This window comes from Aulonocara stuartgranti (genome assembly GCF_965226115.1).
Source record: "Aulonocara stuartgranti genome assembly, chromosome: 3".
Lineage (NCBI taxonomy): Eukaryota > Metazoa > Chordata > Actinopteri > Cichliformes > Cichlidae > Aulonocara > Aulonocara stuartgranti.
Window position 1 is genome coordinate 28,601,343 of NC_138941.1, and position 17,373 is coordinate 28,618,715.

Here is a 17,373-nt window from a genome sequence, read left to right on the forward strand (position 1 = left end):
ACATATATATACTATTATATATTGTACATATATTTATTAGTTTCAGATGTAGCCATTCTTGTATTTTGCTTGTTTATATTATTGTATTTTGCACAACTCTGTTGCTTGTGAAGCTCGCACACAAGAATTTCACTCACATGTGCTGTACCAATGTACCTGCACATGTGATGTGACAATAAAAGTGATTTGATTTGAAACAGCTCACAGCTTGTACATTTTCTTTTTACACATGTATGTAAGCATTTGAGCCAAATTTAGTAATGCCAACATACTGAAGGAACAACATTTGTCTCTTATACTGTATATGATACACCTATATATGCACTGTCAATATACATTTTGAACCAGCTGCAGATGTCAGAGTAACAACTGACTGACCCCCACATAAAGTGCGTTACAGTAGTCCACAGGGGAAGAAATAAAAGCATGGATCACGGTTTCAAAGTGCTGCCTAGAAAGAAACGATTTCACTCTTGCCAGTCGCCTTAAATGATAAAAATGGACTGGTCCAACTTAAAACCAAGGGCAGTAACAACAGGTTTAAAATAAACCTCCAGGGGTTCCAAATGAAAAGAAGAGGACTCACAGGGGCCACTGGGTCCAAACACCAACAAATCTGTTTTCTTTTCATTCAAATTTAAAAAGTTTAGAGCCAACCAAGCTTTAATGTCATCTAGGCATGTCAAGAGAGGTTTTATTCAGATGCCATCCTTCGGCTTCAGTGGCAAATAAATTTGGCAGTCATTCCTATATACTTGTCTTTGAGTGAAGATTTAAGGTGGTAAGACATGTAAATAACTGCAACTTGAATCTGTACTGAAGCTCAGTATTTGACAAAGAGTTCATGTTCACTGCTGTAATACCTAATAATGACTAATATAATAACCATAATATTGGCCATATTATATTTACATTACCAAAGTGATATGACTTTAGTCTCATGAACAACATTAGCTAATTGTTATTTACTAGCTAATCTTAAATGACTGTTCAGTACAGAAATGAAGCCCAAAAATCATGTTTTACTGTCCTGTGGTCTCAGCCTCAGATACTTATCAAATCACACAAAGCTCTTGTAGAAACAAACAAACAAATGAAAAAAAATATGTTCTCCTTCATTTCTGTCAAAAAAAGTTGTATGACACGTTTCCAGCTGTTAGTATCATAGTTGCTAGGCAACCTGGGAAGCGCAACGGAGACTAGAGCCCATGTGTTTGCAACAAACTTGCAGTTTATTTTACAAATCGAGCTCAACACTGCCCCTAGCGTCCTGGAGCACTTCCGTTGTGATTTGGAGTTTGCATGTGTTTTGAATTTTGTACGTGTTTTGGATTTTGCACGTGTTTTGGATTTTGTACGTGTTTTGGATTTTGCATGTGTTTTGGATTTTGTACGTGTTTTGGATTTTGTACGTGTTTTGTATTTTGCATGTGTTTTGAATTTTGTACGTGTTTTGGATTTTGCACGTGTTTTGGAGTTTGCACGTGTTTTGAATTTTGTACGTGTTTTGGATTTTGCACGTGTTTTGGATTTTGCATGTGTTTTGGATTTTGTATGTGTTTTGGAGTTTGCATGTGTTTTGAATTTTGTACGTGTTTTGGATTTTGCACGTGTTTTGGATTTTGTATGTGTTTTGGAGTTTGCACGTGTTTTGAATTTTGTACGTGTTTTGGAGTTTGCATGTGTTTTGAATTTTGTACGTGTTTTGGATTTTGCACGTGTTTTGGATTTTGTATGTGTTTTGGAGTTTGCACGTGTTTTGAATTTTGTACGTGTTTTGGATTTTGCACGTGTTTTGGATTTTGTATGTGTTTTGGAGTTTGCATGTGTTTTGAATTTTGTACGTGTTTTGGATTTTGCATGTGTTTTGGAGTTTGCACGTGTTTTGAATTTTGTACGTGTTTTGGATTTTGCACGTGTTTTGGATTTTGTACGTGTTTTGAATTTTGTACGTGTTTTGAATTTTGTAAGTGTTTTGAATTTTGTACATGTTTTGGAGTTTGCACGTGTTTTGGAGTTTGCACGTGTTTTGGATTTTGCACGTGTTTTGTATTTTGTATGTGTTTTGGAGCTTGTACGTGTCTTGGATTTTGTACGTGTTTTGGATTTTGCATGTGTTTTGGATTTTGTACGTGTTTTGGATTTTGTATGTGTTTTGAATTTTGTACGTGTTTTGAATTTTGTACGTGTTTTGAATTTTGTAAGTGTTTTGAATTTTGTACATGTTTTGGAGTTTGCACGTGTTTTGGAGTTTGCACGTGTTTTGGATTTTGCACGTGTTTTGTATTTTGTATGTGTTTTGGAGCTTGTACGTGTCTTGGATTTTGTACGTGTTTTGGATTTTGCATGTGTTTTGGAGTTTGCATGTGTTTTGGATTTTGTATGTGTTGAGGAGTTTGTGCGTGCTATTTGGAATTTGTAAGTGTTTTGGAGTTTATACATGCTTTGTCTCTAGGGGCCACCGTAGGTAAACACATCAGAAGGTTATTTATGTGGCAAAAAGTTAGATCTATACAAAATGTTGCAGGGAAACGGAGAAGGAGCTCGTATAGGTTTGAGTTTTATTCACATCTGTTGTGCAGGTACAAATAGCAGAGTGGAAAACTTTATACTTTGTGTTTGCAAACATTAATTTATGAAGATTAATTAACATGAGTGTAGCACAAAGTAAAGGTGAAAGCAGTATTCTGACATGACAGTGCAATCAAAACACATTTTGCCACTACAATCTGTGAATAATTGTAACAACTGTCATTTTAATATTGGACAAACTAGTTGTGCAGCCCTAACCTGAAATATGCTGTTTGTTCTGAATGAAAAACGTTAGTCTTTGGTAAACATTTTAATCGCATTTATAGATGCGATATGTTATTTCAGTTAAGACTGAATGTTACCACACGTTCCCATCATTAGAGTGCATTTAAAGTGTGGAGAAGTCTGTGAAGGTTCTCAGTCATCCAGGTCATCGTAGTCTAAGGAGCTTGCAAAGAAAAGCGTCTGGACTTCTTTGAGTTACTTGAAGACGTTTCACCTCTCATCCGAGAAGCTTCTTCAGTTCTAAGGGTCAAATGGTGGAGAGTCCAAGCTGTATTGAAGAATTTCTAACTTCATGTAGGCTAAACAGCGGCCTAGAATTAGACTCAAAATCCTGCACTTGCCCAAAATAAAGGGGGCATTAATGTACCAGATTCAACAGAACTCCAGAAATAACTGCTAAGATGGGTCCAACACATCTGAGTTCATGCTGGAGGAACTGTGGGACACACTCTGCCAACCACACTCATATATTGTGGCTCTGCCCTAAACTCTGTGTATTCTGGAGGCAGATATTTGATGCTCTCAAAGACATTTTCCAAGGTAAATATTCCACTAAGTCCTACAGTAGCAGTGTTGGGAAGGATTGCAGAACATATTGACTGCAAAGCCAAAACTTACTTGCTAAATATATGACTCACTGCAGCCCTAAAATGCATAACTATCAGATGGTTAAAACCAGATATAATCTATGGATCCATGTCTGTCTGATGGAACAAATTACATACTCAGACTACAGAAACAAGTCTTTGAGAAACGGTGGGGACCCATATTACCTTTCCTATTACAATGAAGAACACCACCTAATTTTGTGAGCTCTCTCTCTCTCTACACACACACACACGTGTGTGCTGGACATTCATGGCTGCTTTGTGTAGTTACAGTTGAATAGAGGAAGTGTAGGATGTATCACTGCTGATTCAAAATAACATGTAAGAGTTTGTGGAATGTTCTTTGTCTGTGTCTCTGTATATAAGATGTAAGGGCGGGGTGTGCTTCAGCAACTCACACATGCAGGAATTTTTAAAAGAACCAAGAAAGGCACTGCAAAGGATCTGCATCAGTGAGCTGTTTTGATTTGGGAGGATTTTATACGGGTGTAATTCATGGTTTGTATCACTGCAGTGAAAACTGATGTTACTGATCACGAGAGAGGAACATATGTTAGTGACAAGTTTTTGTGTTGTGTCCCACCTGTATCTACACAGACCCTGTGGTCTATATCATGAGCACCTACACATTAAACAACTGTAACATTATAATGGCTTCAAGCTCACACTGAGGCCTGTGGGGCACTATCAGCCACTGAGACAACAGACAAATTTAAGTGTTTTAACATATGAATATTAAATACTTAAGGGCTACTTGTTTAAATAATGGAGGTGAACGATACACAGTGTTGGGTAAGTTACTTTAAATTAGTAACTTAGTTACATTACTAGTAGAGATGGCACGATACCACTTTTTATGTCCGATACCGATACCGATATCATAAATTTGGATATCTGCCGATACCGATATGAATCCGATATAGTGTTTTTTAATCAACAAAACTGTTTTTTAAAATATCTTGCTGCATTTTGCAAGTCTGCAAGTTCATACTCAAGTTTAAAACAACAACTACACTAAAGCTATTCTGTTATACCTGTATACAAAAAAAATATTTCATAGTTCAGCAATACTGATCAATCTAATAAACTTAGACCTACACCATCCTCCCTATTCTGGTATTTTAAAGAGTACTTAGCGTAAATATTAAGCAACCTAACTAATAGGGTTCCAACTCCCAGCAACAACAAAAATAAATAAATAAAAAATAAGGAACCACCCCTCACGCTCCACCTCATGATGCTTAATCGACGTAATCAACCTTAATTTGATGCAGTGTGAAAAAAAATGCACAGAAATCAATTATTTTTCAAGAAATATTAAATAGATTCAACATCTTTCTTCAACAAAATTGCAGACTGCACAGATGGTACCTTCCCAAAGTAAAAAGTACTATAGCTTACTAGGGTATATATTAGATTTAATAGTCACTATATACAGTAATTGACTTCTATTCATTTTACATCAAATTAAAACTTTGGGTGTCAGATAATTATTTATTAAAAGCTCGACATTTTAAATGAGAATAAGAAAGAAAAGTATGTCTTTGTGCCCCCTTTTCCCTGTTCATGCCCTATCGGCCCCCCTGGCTAAACTTTGCTAGATCCGCCCCTGCACAGTTACCAGCGTCAGCTACATAAAAAAAGATCCTGGTGTAGAAAGAAATATTAAATAAATTCTAACAACAGCTTATCAAGCTTAAACGTTCTGCTGTTGTTCAGCCGCTGGTTTCCTCTTTCTGGTGCAAAGTGGGCCAAAAACAAACAAGAGACACGGACTCGCAACAGAAAAGCCGATCAGCTGATCGTTAAGCAGTTTCATGATTGAAGTAGCAGCCGGAGAGCGAGAGGCAGTCGCTTGTTAAGCTTAACGTGGGAATGCTTTACAAACATTCAGAGATGGACTTACACACTTGCTTTACTTCTCTCGGGGATAACTTTGTCGGAGATGAAATGCCAGGTTGCTAGCGAAGCTCTGCATGCTATCCAGACCACCGACAGGTCCGGCATGCCACAGCTGCTCTATCACGTGATGCATACTGCTCCGACTGCTAACGTTCTGAGGTGAGTTACGGCGTGTTGCAAGTTTTGTGAGGTGCTTTCGTGATATTTAATGGATCGGATTACATTTTTTATTTTTCTCCGATATCCGATCCAGTAATTTAGGTCAGTATCGGACCGATACCGATACGTAATATCGGATCGGTCCATCTCTAATTACTAGTTACTTCTATCAAAAGTAACTCAGTTACTTCAAGTTACTCGTTACTTTCAGAGTAACTAGTTACTAGGGAAAGTAACTTTGGTTTTACTCAGAATTCTCTTGTTAATGTGTTGCTTCCGTAACTGGATACCCAGCCAGACTGCCAGTCTTCTAGCTTGCTTACTTGCCACAAGTGCACTGTGCCACCTACCAATAGAAAGGAAAAAATAATGTGCACATTTCCACAAGAGAAATCCCACGCCTGATTCTATCCTAGCCTGCTTTTTACATCCAACACAAAAACTGCAGTCGTGGTGCTTTCGATTGTACTCAGAACTCGGAAATTCTGCCTTCTGAATAGGAAGATGTAGGTAACACCAGACTGCAGATGAGCTGCATACAGGGCTGGACTGGGACAGAAAAAATTGTCCCGGGCATTTTGACTAGAGACCGGCCCACCATTATAGGAAAAATCATAAAGCCTTTGAATGAAAACAAACGCTGTTGTGACAGTGATGTACACTGTTCTGATGGTATATATGCATCAATCTATCAATTGTTTGTTGTAAGACTCAGATAATTATTTTTTCAAAAGTGAGACATTTTAAATGAGAATAAGACAGTATTTCCTTGTGCCCCCCTTTCCCTTTTAATGCCCTACATGGACCCCTGGCAACACTTTGCTAGATCCACCCCTGCACAGTTACCAGCTGTCAGCTACTTAGAAAAGGATCCTGGTGTTATTTGTCTCTCAGAAACAGTTCATAACTTCTCTTCAACTCATTCATGTCACCTAAAAGGTAAACCTGTTTCTCCATCACAGCTCTGATGATTCAGTAAGGACATCTCCTGGTTTCATCTTCACGTTTCCCTCTCACCAGATAACAAAACCGACATCATGACCAGCAGGTTTACAGCTGTGGCTCCAGCAAACATCAGCTGATACTAGAAATTAATATTAAATAAATTCTAACAACAGCTGATCAAGCTTAAAAGTGCTGCTGTTGTTTACCACGACATCCGCTGGTTTCCTCTTTCTGGCGCAAAGTGGGCGATAAATAAACAAGAGAGAAAAGCCGATCAGCTGATCACTGATCAGTTTCATGATTAAAGTAGCAACAGGAGAGGGAGGGTGAGATAATGAGAGAAGAAGAGGCAGCTGTGCAGCGTAAACACAGAATAACTCCAGCTTTGTGTCTTTTTCATTGTAGCTGAAGTCCGGGACAAACTGTGTTCCTTCTCAGCTCAACACGAAACGCATAATATTTTCTCTGAATACGAGACGATTCTGTTTTTTACGGGACGGTTGGCAACTCTAATAATTAACCTTATGAACAAAATAAAGTTCAACATCAGTAACATAGCACCCACCCAGCTGTATAGAAACTCGGTCATGCTAGCTAGCACGCAGTACGAAAAAGTCAGCATAACGAAAATAAACTCCACCTAAACTTGGTTCATATCTGACCCAGATGGACTGCAGGTCATAACTTCTTACCTGAAGTTCAGCTCACCTGACACTCTCGGACCAGCGGCCGCTTCGGGTCTCTCCTCTTGCCTCCCTTTTCCTTCATCCACCTGCTGGCTTCCACCACTTGCTAATGTTATTGAAACTGTGGAAGCTCCGCGATAGCCACCACACGAAGTAACGAATAACGAGCCTATCTAAATCCCAGTAACGAGTAACGCGTTCCTGGTTTTGGCATAATAACTAGTTACCGTGCTCGTTACCACAATAATAACGTAGTTACTGTAACGCTTTACTTAATAACGCGTTAGTCCCAACACTGACGATACATCATAATTTTACATGATAATATCACAGATGATAGACTAAATGAATAGATTTTAGGTGCTTGTGCATTCTTAAAGTCTGATATGTTGAACTGAACTGAGTGTGTCAGCTGTTCAAAGCCTCTCCCAGTCAGTGCTGTTCTCCATGCCTGTCTTACTGCACATGGTGTTATTAGCACAAACACGTTAAAGGTGAACATTTAGGACTTACTGCAAATGTTACTATGTCAAAGTTACTGTGACTCAAACAGAGGAAATTTTGATTTTTTTATTTCCACACCTAAATTATTTAAAAGTATTTAATAGCATATCACACCCAAAATATGCTTCGGTTCACATTTAACTCCAGAAAATCATCAATCAAAACATGGATATTACCTGACCACAGATTCGTGGTGATGTCACTGCTCTTTTAACTGTTTGGTGTCTTTGCTTTGTTTGCTGGTTGTAGAAATGGTTTATTTGAGCTTTGAGCTGAGATTCAGAGGTTTCTGTGGACACTGCTCATGTCGGCACTTATATTTCTGACCTTTTCTTATAACCCATTAAACATGATCTCCTCCCTTTTGCCCCCATTTTTGGTGGTGTAGGTACAAATGATCAGTCATGACATTTTCATAATAAATAAGATACTGCAAATAATTATTTCTGCATTTGTGCGATTAAAGTGAATTGAAAATGTGTATGAAATGATACTGTTTTAAAGATTTGGCCTAAATAATTTTGGAGTGAATGAGTCTAAACATGATGACCTAACTAGTGATACCCTGACACACACACACACACACACACACACACACACACACACACACACACACACACACACACACACAGCATGTTATGCCAGTTTCAGCTGAAACTATGTTTCAAACCATAATCCCGGTTTTTAGTTCACCATTTATGAGGTTTCAAGAAGAAAATAAAAGACAGATCTGAATGTTTGAAAATGTTTTGGAAAGATTCTGTAAAGATGAGATGAAAAATACTCAAAGGATAAATTTTATTGGTTTATTATTTAGATAAGAATAACAAGCAAGTAAATGAAGAAACAAGGTAAAATGAAGAAGTAAGGAAAGAAGTTAAACAAGTAAATGAAGAAACAAGGCAAAATGAAGTAATAATGAAAAAAGTTAAACAAGTAAATGAAGAAACAAGGAAAAATGAAGTAATAATGAAAGAAGTTAAACAAGTAAATAAAGAAACAAGGTAAAATGAAGTAATAATGAAAGAAGTTAAACAAGTAAATGAAGAAAAAAGGTAAAATGAAGAAATAATGAAAGAAGTTAAACAAGTAAATGAAGAAACAAGGTAAAATGAAGAAATAAGGAAAAAAGTTAAACAAGTAAATGAAGAAACAAGGTAAAATGAAGAAATAAGGAAAGAAGTTAGGAGAGAAAACCCCAACAATCCCCTCTGAGCAAGCACTTGGCGACAGTGGGGAGGAAAAACTGCCTTTAAACGGGCAGAAACCTCCGGCAGAACCAGGCTCAGGAGGGGACAGTCAACTGCCGGGACTGGTTGGGGGGGTTAACAGAGGTGGAGCAAGACGAGGCTACATCAGGTGAGGAAGCAGTAGCGTCTCTCCTCTGGAACAAGTGGAACCATTTTTTCTTTTTTTTCATGCACTTTTCCACGAGCACTTTTTTCTGCAGGATGAGATTTCTCAGCTCGTCGATGGTTTCTGCTTTTTTTTTCTTCAAGTTTCTCACATCTTTGTTCCATCTCTTCCAATGTTGCTTCTAGTTCTTCAAGCTTGTCTTTGAGTTGTTTGGATGTTTCCTCCTGTATCAGCTTGTCCTTGTGCATGTCTGCATTTCTCTGTTGGACCTCTTTGTGCTTGTCTTCTAACTGCTTCTTTCTTTTCTTGATTTCTTGATTTTTGTCTTCATGTATTTTGTCTTCTTGTTGTTTTTGTGACTGCATTTGAGTGTGTTCACTCTTCAAGTTATTGAATTCCACCAAACGCCCCTTAACGAGCTCGGAGTTGTTTCTCGCTATCTGATCGATCCTTTTCTGCATCTGTGAGCACCGTTTCTCCAGTTTGTCCCTTTCTTCTTCCACTTTAGTTGCTTTGTCCTCCAGCTGATTACAAAACTCTTGCAGTTTTAGATTTTTAGACTGAAAGTCCTGGACGATGCGTTTTCCTTCTTTCAGTCTTTTTTGTTGTTGCTCTTTCTGTTGAAGAAGGTCTTTATTTTGGCGCAGTGTTTCATCCAGGCTTTCTTTCAGCATGCGGTATTTTTCCTGCATGCTCTCCAGTTCGTGCTGCATGTCTTGTTGCTTTTTGTCCTGCTCTTCCTTCTGTTGGAGGAATTTATTCTTTTCTTCCACAGCTTCATGGAGCTGTCTTTGGAGGAGCCGATTTTTTCGGTCCATGTATTGGAGATCCCGTTGTATCTTATCAGTCATCGTTTTCTTGTCTTGGAGCTGGTTGGTCATTTCTTTTAGTTCTGCACTCTTTTGCCTGTTTTCTTTAATGAGGTGCACAATCTGCTCTCGGGCCTGAGCAAACTTGATTCCCCAGCCCTCATTAATAATGTTTATCTCCGGCTGGCACTGTTGTCTTTCTTCCAGCTCTTTATTTTGGGCTTCCATTCGTCTACACTTGTCCTCCAGTTGAAGTTTTTCTTCTTCAATTTGTTGCATTTTTTTCTGGAGAAGGTAGTTTTCCTTCCTACTCTCCTCTAATGCCCTTTGGAAGGATGAGACGCCATTTGGGGAAATTGGCCGGCCACGCCATGGAGAGGCGGCGTAATCTTTTTGAATTGGTTGTTTTTTTCTTGGAAACATGTTGGAGTTTCTATACGATGACTTTGAAGAGCTTTCCAAATGTTTCTGTGGTGAACGTTTTGTATGCTGCAAACACAGATGCTGCTGAAACGAACTAAATCTTGCTGTTTCTCACCCCTACTTAAGGAAAAACATCAAAGGACTTAAGATTCGATGAAGTTCTATGACATCATCACTCCCTAAGCCAATGAGATTGTCACAAGACGTTTTGGAATGGGGTGTTTTTTTTTTTAAACTGTTTTCAAACTTAACTTAAAATTTCAGTGTTTCCTAGTTGTGGACTATTGGTTAGTCCAGCCGATGAAGAAATTAATTGTCACAAACATCCCTAATATTACATAACAGACAACAGAAAACAAGACAGTTTTTTTTCTAATAAAGGTATAATAAAAGTTTTTTTAATTATCCTACTTTTTATAAAAGAGAACATTTATTAAAGAGTATGTATTTAATTAAAAAACTCTGTTCATCTAAAGCAGGGGTCAACAACCTTTAAGACCCAAAGAGCCATAATTGGCCTATCTGGGGTTGAAAGGCTCGATAAATGCACGGTGTTTCGCCGGGTACACCGGCTTCCGCGAGTGTGATGCTTATTTTGAGCGATGAAAAAATAACAAAATATAATTTTATTTGTATATTGCAAAATCACAATAATCTTCCAATTTAGAACTACAAGTAAAAAAAAGAACTGGCATAAATAAAATACACTTCAGCTAAATACTAATTTATTTTCCCAAACCACGCAGAGCCGCACTATAAGGACTAAAGAGCCGCATGAGGCTCCGGAGCCGCAGGTTGCCGACCCCTGATCTAAAGGCTATAACAAAAAGCTTCCTGATGGAAAATGAAATGTCCCCATGTCCCCACTGGGCGATCGTGGCTCAAGAGTTGGGAGTTCGCCTTGTAATCGGAAGGTTGCCGGTTCGAGCCCCGGCTCGGACAGTCTCGGTCGTTGTGTCCTTCGGCAAGACACTTCAGCCGTTGCCTACTGGTGGTGGTCAGAGGGCCTGGTGGCACCAGTATCTGGCAGCCTCGCCTCTGTCAGTGCGCCCCAGGGTGGCTGTAGTTACATCACCAGTGTGTGAATGGGTGGATGACTGAACGTGTAAAGCGCTTTGGGGGTCTTAGGGACTAAGTCAAGCGCTATACAAATACAGGCCATTTACCATTTTTCTGGGCGTGGGTGTTTAACTAGTTAAAAAGAACAAAAAAACAAACAAACATCTGTCTCCTATTTTTTTTGTCACACAGGAAAGAAGCTTCAATATCTGATGAGAAGAATTTGTTGGTCTTTGGTGCAGTTTTCTTCTTTTCTGGCTTGTAGTTTATTTACAGTGGAGATGCAGATCTCTAACAAGGTGATTTGTTCACATTTGCACATTTTTAAGAGGAATGTGTTTTTTGAGTTTGTACACTTGTTTACTGGGAAATGAAATGCTGCCAATTCACAAAGCTGTGTTTCAGCCGCACTTCCTGTTATAGACTTGTGATGCACACAGGCTCTGTTCCAGCACTCAGCATGTTCTTCCTCATTTTCTCCACCAGGGGGAGTTCCTAAACTATGACATCCTGATAGGAGTGAACCAGGGAGAGGGGCTGAAGTTTGTGGACGACAGTGAGGACAACGACGGCATCTCAGCTGCGGCGTTCGACTACACCATCTCCAACTTTGTTGACAACCTCTACGGATACCCAGAGGGTGAGGACGCCACCTCTGTACACTGCCACTTTTTCAGTTATTCCATTTTACAGCGTCCTCTCACTTAACTGCATTTTGCAGCAGCATCAGGTTTTGTCTTATTAGGAGCCGCGTTTGTTGATTTGTTAGTTTTTTTCTGTTTGCTGTATTTGTCACACAGTGGAAATTTGTGTTTTTATGTTTTATCAATCTGTGTATTGGTACATAGTTTTGATTTTATTTGCATGATTTTATTGTGATATTTATATTGCATGTTTGTTTATTTATATTTATACGGCATGGTTTTATCCTCATATTTATATTATGTGTGTTAATGTCGTACCATGTTCCTTTAATCCACTGTGGACTAAACAGACAATTGTAGGCACCTGTGAGGTGGGGGCGTTCCCCAAGGTGGCCTATCAGCCGCCAGGTTGACCTGTTAAAGGGGACAGCGAGCGCAGAGACAAAGAGAGGAGTGACGGACGAAAGGTGGGCAGGAGAAAAAGGAACGCGTGCAAGCCCGCACGTGTGTGGAAGGAACTGCTGCCTGACTGCGGGGTGCCGCGAGTCGTTCGGCGATCCAGTCCCAATGCAGGAACAGCAACAGTGGGTGGCGATGGCTGCAATGCACAACAGGGCAGGGATGCCCTTCTGCCTGCATCTGACGGTGAGACGAGGGAGGCCGTGTTCAGGTGTGGAGTGGGGCGGGACTGTGCGGCGACGCGCTGTCAAGAGGAGACAGGTCTGTGATAGGGGCCTCCTCCCTGGTCTACTGCTGACGAGTTTTATCATACCGGAAGAGAAGTTCCTCTCCTGTCTCTTTTATATAAGGACCACTCGCCCATGTGTCGCTGGACTGTGGGATTATGGGAGGGTAATTTTAGTATATGAAAAACATGTTTTAGCCTTGTTTTAATAGTGTATAGTTATTTCTGCCGGCAGGGCTTTTAGCGGGTTGCAACACTATTTTTATTGTATACGGGGAATTTTATCTTGTATTTGTAACTCTGGCCCTGTGTTTTTTTTTTTTTTTTAATGGAAATAAATGGTGTTTGAAGCCAGCTTAGTTTCTGTGCCCTGAGCGCTGACCCGCTCACTCCCCTTTTCGCTTGTATGTATACAGACGTGGTGGTGAAGATTTAGGTCCACCAGTCATAGCGGCTACATATTCATTAAAATAAACGGATAATCATCAAAATGACAAATGTGGACAATTATCAAAGCTTACATTACAGTTCTGACAGCTTGCGTTCACATGAATTTTCAAAAGAATATAAAAACCTGTGAAAGTGCTTTAAGCGTTTAAAACATGCGAGTAAAGAATGGAATCCGTAACATGTGAGCCCAGTGAAGTGCATCAAACAAGACAAGCGTGCTAAAGAGAGCCACTCATCCACATCACAGCGTGTCTGCGCCTTAACCTTTGAGGCTCTGTGGGCAGTAATGCTATCATCCCCAAGGTAGTCGGCTCCCAATCTCAGCGTCGGTGTTTCTGACAGATCGGCCTGCGAACCCCTCGCAGCCGGACCACAGTCACAGCACAGACATATTTGGATAATGCAGTCATGCTTCCTCTCTGTGCCTGTCACTCGTTCTGTTATCTGAAAGAGTTTTTTTTTTTTTTCCTCTCTAGATTTTTCACTCGCTTCCTGGCTCTTGGTTCATCTCACCAACATTTGCTTTGGTTTCATATCTTTTGATCAGACCGATCTCTTAAAAAATGTCTTGCACTGCTGTTACTTTACTCTTAGCAGTTTTTCACTTTTCTTTCTTCCCCCTCCTTTTGTCCCCTCTGTGCTTCTTCACCAGGCAAAGACATCCTGAGGGAGACCATTAAGTTCATGTACACAGACTGGGCCGACAGGGACAACGGCGACATGCGGCGGAAGACTCTGTTGGCCCTGTTTACGGACCACCAGTGGGTGGCACCAGCTGTGGCCACTGCCAAACTCCATGCTGAGTGTTGTGATATTTTGATACCATGGTAGCATTTACAGGATATTGTTTTGTAGTGATATTATACAGGAAAACTGTTACTCAATAAGGCCCATTTACTAGTTGTTTTTCTCTTTCTCTCTGACCCAAGAATTGATGTGTAAGAATCACAGGTTGGTACCCCAAGGTCGAAAATACCACAGAGACGAGACCACTTCCTTACTCCCATCCTCCCTTCCTTATCTTTTAGAAAAGAGCTTGTTAAAGGCCAGGTGGTTTGTTTCAGAATTCACTAATGAAAGAGCTCTGTATTCTATGTCTAGGAGTGTATTTTGCTGGGATGATCATAAATTGTAGCTGAACTGATAAACTACACAAAGGATACTTCTTTGCTCACAAGGCAGGAAGACGTTTCCTTATTTGGTCTGTACCGGTTTGAACTGAGAACCTGCTGACACACGAATCTTTTTTTCCTCTATATAAGCTGTTGTATACTTAATAAACCTTTGAGTTGGTTTGGGAAGGCAACCTGAAGCAATCTGTGTTTCCTTGTTCTCCCAAGCTACTCCCGGCGCTGTAACTAACCCAGCTGAACGGCATACCTGAGTGTTACTTTGAATAATTAGGAATCTTATAAGGAAAGGACAAAACTCTGCTTATTGGTGCCCACGCCTTAGGAGGAAACCCGATCCACGGATGAACCCGGGACGGAGATTTCTTTCACTGAGTTTCAGTCCCCAGTAGAGATGGCACGATACCACTTTTTTATGTCCGATACCGATACCGATATCATAAATTTGGATATCTGCCGATACCGATATGAATCCGATATAGTGTTTTTTAATCAACAAAACCGGTTTTTTTTAATATCTTGCTGCATTTTGTATAAGTTCATACTCAAGTTTAAAACAACAACTACACTAAAGCTATTCTGTTATACCTGTATGCAAAAAAAAAAAAAAAAAAAAAAAAAATTTCATAGTTCAGCAATACTGATCAATCTAATAAACTTAAACCTACACCATCCTCCCTATTCTGGTATTTTAAAGAGTACTTAGCGTAAATATTAAGCAACCTAACTAATAGGGTTCCAACTCCCAGCAACAACAAAAATAAATAAATAAAAAATAGGGAACCACCCCTCACGCTCCACCTCATGATGCTTAATCAACGTAATCAACCTTAATTTGATGCAGTGTGAAAAAAAAAGCACAGAAATCAATTATTTTTCAGGAAATATTAAATAGATTCAACATCTTTCTTCAACAAAATTGCAGACTGCACAGATGGTACCTTCCCAAAGGAAAAAGTACTATAGCTTACTAGGGTATATATATTAGACTTAATAGTCACTATATACAGTAATTGACTTCTATTCATTTTACATCAAATTAAAACTTTGGGTGTAAGATTCGGATAATTATTTATTAAAAGCTAGACATTTTAAATGAGAATAAGAAAGAAAAGTATGTCTTTGTGCCCCCTTTTCCCTGTTAATGCCCTATCGGCCCCCCTGGCTAAACTTTGCTAGATCCGCCCCTGCACAGTTACCAGCCGTCAGCTACGTAGAAAAAGATCCTCGAGTAGAAAGTAATAAATAAATTCTAACAACAGCTGATCAAGCTTAAACGTGCTGCTGTTGTTCAGCCGCTGGTTTCCTCTTTCTGGTGCAAAGTGGGCCAAAAGCAAACTAGAGACACGGACTCGCGACAGAAAAGCTGATCAGCTGATCATTAAGCAGTTTCATGATTGAAGTAGCAGCCAGAAGAGGCAGTCGCTCCATATATCGTTTGGTAAGCTTAACGCAGGAATGCTTTACAAACATTCAGAGATGGACTTACACACTTGCTTTACTTCTCTCGGGGATAACTTTGTCGGAGATGAAATGCCGGGTTGCTAGCGAAGCTCCACATGCTATCCAGACCACCGACAGGTCCTGCATGCCACAGCCGCTCTATCACGTGATGCATACTGCTCCGACGTGCTTCGTGATATTTAATGGATCGGATTACATTTTTTATTTTTCTCCGATATCCGATCCAGTAATTTAGGTCAGTATCGGACCGATACCGATACGTAATATCGGATCGGTCCATCTCTAGTCCCCAGTTTACTTTTACACGTTCTACCACCACTGCCAGATGGAGACGTGGGCCGACGCCGTGCACTGAGACGAGATACCTTACGTGTTCGGCGTACCGATGATCGGTGCCACGGACCTGTTCCCGTGCAACTTCTCCAAGAACGATGTGATGCTGAGCGCTGTGGTCATGACTTACTGCACTAACTTCGCAAAGACTGGGTAGTAATAGCAGTTTCAACATTTTTTCATATTTATTGATCTGCTGACATTACAATTTGCACATCACAATAGAAAAGCACAAAACCTTCACTTGTACAGCTTTTACAGATAAACCATAGTTTTGTCATACAGCTTGTTTAGATCTAGGAATAAAATCTCTGTTCTAATGCAGACATCGCCACAGAAAGAGTAGTTCACTTTATCGTACAATTGAAGTAGTTTTTCATATTTTGTAAAGCAGGTCCAGATTGGATCCTTTGGTATGTCTAGCAGTACCCTTTTTTTTTTTTTTTTTTTTTTTTTTTTAAGCAATGTTAGACAAAATCTTTCTGCTTTTCTATTGGCACTACCAGATATTTGTATTGTAATTATCACAGAAACAGTAAAACTTTCAAAATTGTGTAACAAAAAGTTTAAGATTACCCATACTGTGCTTTCGAAAACATGGTCCACTGGATAAAGACAACTTTTCTTTTACCATTTATGTTGAAGGAAGAGTGTTGGCTTTTTCATTCAGTATGCTGAACAGCATCTGCAGTGAATCTTTTATTTTGAAACTTGAAAGGCTTCTCTATGTATCTGTACCTGACTTCCTGCTGCCTTTTCCTTCTCTGTGCAGGTTGATGTAAAAAAATAGACACGGTGGTCTACCAAGGCAGAGTGGAGAACCACAAGAAATACACTGCAGCACATCTGGTGCACAGCAGACTGTGATGCAAACCCAAAAGGGATTTGTGTCTCTAATTGGGTTTAAACCAGAAACCGTTCACTTGTTAAGCAAATGTGTTAACCACTACACTATGGAGCCACTACTAAACCTACTACAGCTATCACTATGATATGTGTCATCCTATTAAAACACTGCACTTAAATTCTGTGAGCTCTTTAGAATTATACTTTTTTTCCCCAAATGTTTGTAAAGACACTGCACAAGTGTTTAATTTTTATAAACACTTGAATTCAAAGATTAAGAGGTGGACCCCAATACTTTTGTCAATGCAGTGGTGCCAGAAAGGATACTATTGGAAACTATTTGGTTTATCTTAGACATTTGATATGTTATATTGAAAAAGAAAAACATACATATTCAAGGTCATTAACAAGGACAGGTTGTGCTCACTCACAAAATGACCACACTCAGTTGAGGTCCAGTCTGTAACATATAATAATTCATCATAATGAAAATCCCAGTTTGAATCTTCAAGATCCTTGTACAATTTGAACCATTAGGTAAAAAGTAAATATG

General features: G+C 39.4%; 1 long non-coding RNA gene across 1 annotated transcript in view; it reads right to left on the reverse strand.

Annotated features, from left to right (window-relative positions):
* Positions 1–1,784: 1,784 nt before the first annotated feature.
* LOC309702106 overlaps positions 1,785–17,373 on the reverse strand; it is a 212,598-nt gene continuing 197,009 nt past the window's right edge. The window contains exon 3 of the long non-coding RNA XR_014275372.1: positions 1,785–6,570. This is a non-coding gene — a long non-coding RNA (uncharacterized lncRNA). The remainder of the gene's footprint in view (positions 6,571–17,373) is intronic.